Genomic DNA, 6856 nt, shown 5'->3' with positions numbered 1-6856 from the left:
AAGTTTATGTCAAAAAGATCTCGTTTATGCTTCGTTTGGTAGTGTCATTGTTACAGACCATTGCACAGGTTTAAAAGCAAGAATGGTGAAGTTATGGACACTCTAAAAGACAAAAATATGAAGAAACAGCAGGTCAACACAGGCACCCGTGTGCCACAACACTGCCCGTGTTGTTGGTCAGGCAGGGCAAGAGAGGAGAAGAAAAACAGAGATCGACACGGGCACCCGTGTTCCACCACACGGCCGTGTTGATTAAAACAGTGCATCAACACGGGCACCCGTGTGTAGGAACACGACCCGTGTTATTGCCTCTGTAGCTTGTGCTGAAAATAATTAATTATGGAGAACAACATGGCCACCCGTGTGGTGACACACGACCGTGTTGATTGGACGCAGCTTGGAAAACCTAATTTTTGCTTTGTGAACCGATTCTGCTCATTAAGGGTAGTTTGGACCTTTTGCTTGGAAGAGATGCATCTGAAGCTATAAGAAGGCTTGGAAGAGAAAGAAGAAAGCACCTTTTGACAGACGAACGAAAGCATTGCATTGGAGAAGATAGCGAATACGACGGATTTGAAGACGGCGAGATTCAAGGGTATCAACCATTGAAGATCAAACTCTCCTAATTCTTTGTAATGTCTAATCTTTACTTTATGAGTTCTTTAAGTACTATGAGAGGCTAAACCCCCTGATGCTAGGGGGGTGGTCCTGATGTTATCGCATGCTATGAATTTGAACCAATGATTTCTTGATTACTATGTTACGTATTTCAATTCAACTGTGTGATGTTATTATGCTTTTGTATCGGACAAATACAAATTGATTTATGACTTCCAATAACAGGATTGTGATTGGTAGGGTTTTCACACAATTGGGTTTATGAATGCATCATCTAGGACTAGTACCTTTCGTAAATCACCGTAAACCTTGATATTTTGTATGATTAAAACCAATGATTAATTGAATGGACATTTGAGTAAGAATTGGTAGTTTAATAGTTTCTTCCTTAAGGACTTAAGTAAGAACATTCTGAGGTTAGGTGATTGAATGTTTCATATGTATTAAGGAAATCTTGACTGAATTCATAACCGGGTAACTCAACCACTCACCCTAGCATCTTTTATCTTAATCAATTATTTTTACTATTTTCGTGTTTACTATTTCAAAACAACCAAACCATTATCTTTTTGTTCTGATAGAATCAAATTAAAATAAGTATTTCCTACGCAATCCTCGAGATCGATACTTGGAAATAAAACTCCTTATTACTACATCGGTAAAAATAGTACACTTGCTATTTTTCCGATCAAGTTTTTGGCGCCGTTGCCGGGGATTGCCAAAATACATATTTTAATTTTTATTCTATTGAAATTTGTTGCTCGTCAACCAAAATTTTATCTGTGACAATCTTGTTATTCAAGTCTAATATTTGTCTAACTAGTTTATGCGAGGTAAGACCTCAGCGGATTTTTCTTTTGACGCAGATCCAGAAAGAACTCTTCGCGCTAGACTGAGACAAGCCAAGCGAGAAAAACTGGAATTAGCAGAGAAAGCAAACGAGGAAGTTGTTTCAGTGCATTCAGAGAATTCAGATTCAGACGCGAAAACAGTTCCTGAAATCATGGCTGCAAACCCACCACCACCACCAGAGAGACTTCTCGGTGACTATGGTGGAACCAACACCCCGGGTGGTCGTATGCCAATTGTAAACCAACCGGTTAATGTCAACCAATTTCAGCTGCATCCCAGCACAATTAATCAACTCGAAAGACGGTCCTTTTTTGGAAGAGTGAATGAAGATGCCAACAAGCATCTCCAAAGGTTTTTAACTATGAGCACAACGCTGAAAATGCCTGGACATAACGAAGAAGCAATAAGGCTTCGTATGTTCCCATTCACTTTAGCAGATGAGGCTGAAGAGTGGTTCTATTCCTTACCTGCTGGTAGTATCACTACATGGGAGCACATGGAAACAACATTCTTGCAGGAGTATTTTCCCGCATCTGTGTCATTGCGGAAAAGATATGAGATCCTAAACTTCAAACAGAAGGAGGGTGAGTCACTAGGAGATGCCTACAAACGATTCAAGAGAATCCTAGTGGCTTGTCCTACTCACAACATGGATGAAACTGAACAAATGCAAATGTTTGTCAATGGTCTTCGAATTCAAACAAGACAAATCCTTTATTCAGCAGCTGGTGGCTCAGCCAACTTTGCAACAACCACCGGTATGAAGAAGATAATTGAAGCTATTGCCTCGAACGAGCATTTAGAGTTATATGACAGGGTATCAAGCAAATCTGCAGTTATTGACTTGAAGCTTGAAACAAATAAACAGGTGAAAATTGAAGAAGCTGTTGCTGCGGAGGTAGAGAAAAGGTTGAGAGCACTAAACATAGGTGCTCAGAAAGTGGCTCAAGTGCAACAGGCACCGAGTGAAGTGTGTGACATTTGCAATGGACCACACAATACTGTTCATTATTTTGCAACACCGCAACAGATCGAAGATATAAAATTTTTAAAAGCAGAACAATCCCTACTCCAACACATACAATCCGGGGTGGAAAAATCATCCCAACTTTGCTTGGAAAGATCAGAAGGGGAATGTGCAACAGCAGGTACAAGGCCAATATCAAAACCAATATCAACAACAACAACAACAAGTCCCAAAGAAGGCAGATTGGGAGATTGCAATTGAAAAGATGGCAGCTCAAAATATGCAATTTGAAGAAGAGACTAGAAACAATCAGAAAAATACCACCGCCTCCCTAAGGAATCTCGAAGTTCAGCTGGGACAGATAGCATAGCAACTGGCAAGTTCTCGAACACCAGGTTCCCTACCAAGTGAAACAGTTCAAAATCTGAGAGGTCAGGAGAATGTTAATACTGTCACGACGACAGAGAAAAAGGTTGCTAAAAAGAAAAAAATTATATCACCGAGCGAGCCGACTAAAGAAGAAACTACAAAAGGAACTAAACCGGTGATTAAGTTGCCCTATCCTCAGAGAATGACAAAGAAGGAACCTAGTGAGTCAGACTTGGAGAAATTCATGACAATGTTTAAAAGGATTGAGGGTCATATGGCCTTGTTTGAAGCACTTGAAAGGATGCCCATGTACAAGAAATTCGTGGAAGAGGTAAGGGCTGAAAAGAAACCAACTATTGAAGAACAAGTATCCGGTAAGGAACAATATAATGCAAACTCCCTGGAGCAGAACATTCCTAACAAACAAAAGGATCCAAGAACCGTCACAATACCATGCACAATCAAAGAAAGAACCTTCAAAAAGGTACTAATAGATTCTGGAGCTAGTGTGAATCTGATGCCATTATCGATCTATCACAGGCTGGGTATTAAAAATATAAGTGATATAAAGACCAATCTGAAGTTTGCGGATCACTAAAGAAAAGATGCTTATGGTATGGCTGAAGATGTGTTGGTAACGATAGCGGACTTGACTTTCCCAGTCGATTTTGTAATCCTAGACATACCTGAAGACAATGAGGCACCCATCATTCTGGGTCAACCTTTCATGAAGACGAGTCGATGCAAGCTCGACATGGATGAATGCACATTAACCTTGAAAGTTCACAACAAGAAAATAACATTGAATGCTATTGAAGACCAGGAAATGGAGGAAGATGCAGAATCTCAGTATCAAGTAGGCTTAATCAGGACATTGAATACTATCAAAGTCTCACCACTGCCAGTAGCCACCAGAAACGGAAAGATTCCTAACACCGAAAGGAAGGTTAAAAAGGAATCGTGGCACAAAGGAGTCCACACTGATAAAAGAGACAACGTCCGAGTTGTAGACAAGAGGTGCAACAAGGTTTTGAACCTGAAATACCCCCCATGATAAGGGAAATGAACCGTCGAGCCATGCGACGTTAAACAAAGCGCTTCGCGGGAGGCAACCCACGCGTTTGATTTCTAATTTATTTCGTTTTTCTTTTTCTTTGTGTATGCTAAAATTCATGTTGTATTTCGTTTTCATTTTGTTCATGTTTTCCTTCATCGTTTTTTGCTTTCGTTTTTTTTGTGGTTTACTTGTGTGTACAGAGTGATGAGAAATGGTTGGATGAATCCGGGATCAATGGTAGTGGATGAAAGACACCCCTCATACTTATTCTGATAAGGCACCCCGGAAGTTGATGCAACCATGAGAAAGTAAAGTCGGACACAATTTGGTGACACTGGACCAAGAGAGCGGTATGGTAGAACCGAGTCAGAAAAGAACCACATAACATGAGGAGGCTTCAGAGCTTGCAAAGCTAACCAACATGGTGAGATTACTACATCAGTAAAAATAGTACACTTGCTATTTTTCCGATCAGTTAGCAATAACATATGAGTCAGATCAGCAACAACAACATCTGGATGAGCCACCTCAGTATCCACCTCATCAACAACCACCTCACCGACAACCACATCAACAACCTCCTTAACTACGTCCTCATCAACCTCTTCGACAACCTCCCTAACAACAACCTCATATGCAATAACATCATCTAACACTCCCACCTCATCTCTGGGTTGCTCAACTGATCATACTTGTCGGCATCGAGTGCTACGAGGTGTGCATAAATAACCCTACTTAGTCAACTGTTTCAAGTGTGAACCAATTGGAACGACTTGTCCATCCTATATCCTGTATCTGGGAAGGCTCAACAACCCTAGTCTGGTCTACCGCTCTATCAATAGCTTTGCCTGCAATAGTGTCGTCCTTGTCTCAAAATTTTATTGCAAAGAAAAAAAATTATAAAAAAATAACAACTATTGGAAATTTTAGAATTTTCGGTAGAAAACAAAGTTTGTATAACTATCAAAAATTCTGAAATTTCCTGTAAAAAACAGTTTTTATTCTTATCGGAAATTGTAGAATTTCCGATACAAAACAAAGTTTTTATAACTAGCGGAAATTCTTAAATTTCCAGGGGATTTTGTATTGGAAATTTCAAAGTTTCTAGTATAAATGTTAAAACTAATAACAATTTTTTTGAAATTTTTGGTATAAAATCCCAATATTTTTAACATTCACAGTATGAAACGTATTGTTTTTAAAATTTTCGGCAGTGTAATTCAAATTTCCGGTATCTCCCTAAACTTTTTAAAATCGTGTGTAGATCCTATAAATTCGGAAATTCAGTGAAATGATTTTGCAAGGGCATTATTGTCTTTTATATGCAATGAGAGAGCTCCGTGTTCAAGTGGGGGAAAGGGGGGGGGGAGGATCAAGTTAAATGCTCTAGATTGTGGTATGCCAATGTTTGTAGGTTTCTTGACAATTTCATTTCCCCTGGCTGTGATGATGGACAAACATATTTAAAATAGAAGCCACTCATGATTTATCCCTACTTACTATAGCCCTAATAAGGTACCCTTAAATGTAACCGTCATTTTATCTGTCACTCAAGTCTTATAAATAGGCCTTATTTTTCTCATATTTTCACTTCATCATAAAAATTTGCATCAAGTTCACTGTACCATTATTTCCTTTCAGTTTTAAATATTCAATTAAAGCTCGCAACAAGTTCACATATGCAAAGATATGGTTGTTTAAAGTTCTTGAGCTAAGTTTGTGTAAAAGCTCTGATTTTGTAAAGTTTTTGAGTTAAGCCTGTGTAAAAACTCTTTATTGATTTGTAAGGTTGTTGGAATGATCTTGTGCAAAACCTCAAGTTGCATTGTGGTTCAGACTGATCCTATGAAAAAAATTTAAAGTTTGTTTTGGTGAAAATCTCAAGGGAAAACTCTTGGGGGCTGAAGTAAATTAAGTGGTTTAGGTCGAACCATAATAAATCTATGGTTAGATCTTTTTATCCTTTATCTCTTTTATTTCTGATATTCATTTCACCGCGTCATCTATGTTTCTCTATCATAAATATTTTAAATAAAATGTTTTAATAAATCAATTTTTAATCTGATGATTACAATTCACCCCTCTTTTGTGTTTGAATTCACTTGATCAATAAGTGACATCACATCCTAACTACTATTATAAGTGACATCAAAATGAAGTGTTTATTTGAATTGAGTCTTGGTACGATTTGAATCATTCTTTCATGTGTTTTTTGATCCAAAACTTCAACTAATTGACTAGAACCATATTGTGTTGACTTTAAGTAAATAGTTCGATTTATGCATGTGAGGAGACTTAAGTATGAAAAATAAACTAGAAGTATAAATTGATAAGCAAAAAAAACATAAACTAGGCCAAATCCTATGAGGCATAGCAACTTCAGTCTCCTTATTTTTTATGCTTCGCAAACTTGCAAAATTTGCACTTGAAATTGAGTTCAAGTTAAGCATAAGTAAAATGTGATAAGTGTTTTTCTCCTTTTTCTTGTGCTCCCCCTAAAACATAATAAAATACCACAAATAGCATAAAATGCATAAATAAAATCTAGTCTCACGTTAGAACTTCTCACCACTTTTACAAGATAAAAAAAAGAGATAAACAATAATGAAGCTAAATGCAACATAACCAACAAACACAAAAATAACCCAGAAAAACAAAGCTAAACATAGTTAAAGAAGGATATATCTTCAATAAGAAGATATATATATATATATATATATATATATATATATATATATATATATATATATATATATATATATATATATATATATATATATATATATATATATATGAAATGCAACAAATATGCATAACATCACATGAAGCATACAACAAACGAAAGTTCATATGATTAAGACATATAGAAATGAAAGATTAAACAATGCATGAATAATTCAAAAAGATGTTCAACATACACATAATAAAATATGCACTTAAAAATGTTTTAAATGACCAACAAAAGTCATTATGTAACTAAGATATTATGAACT

Source organism: Lathyrus oleraceus, chromosome 5 (assembly GCF_024323335.1).
Source record: "Lathyrus oleraceus cultivar Zhongwan6 chromosome 5, CAAS_Psat_ZW6_1.0, whole genome shotgun sequence".
Classification (NCBI taxonomy): Eukaryota; Viridiplantae; Streptophyta; class Magnoliopsida; order Fabales; family Fabaceae; genus Lathyrus; species Lathyrus oleraceus.
This window is presented reverse-complemented; position numbering follows the sequence as displayed.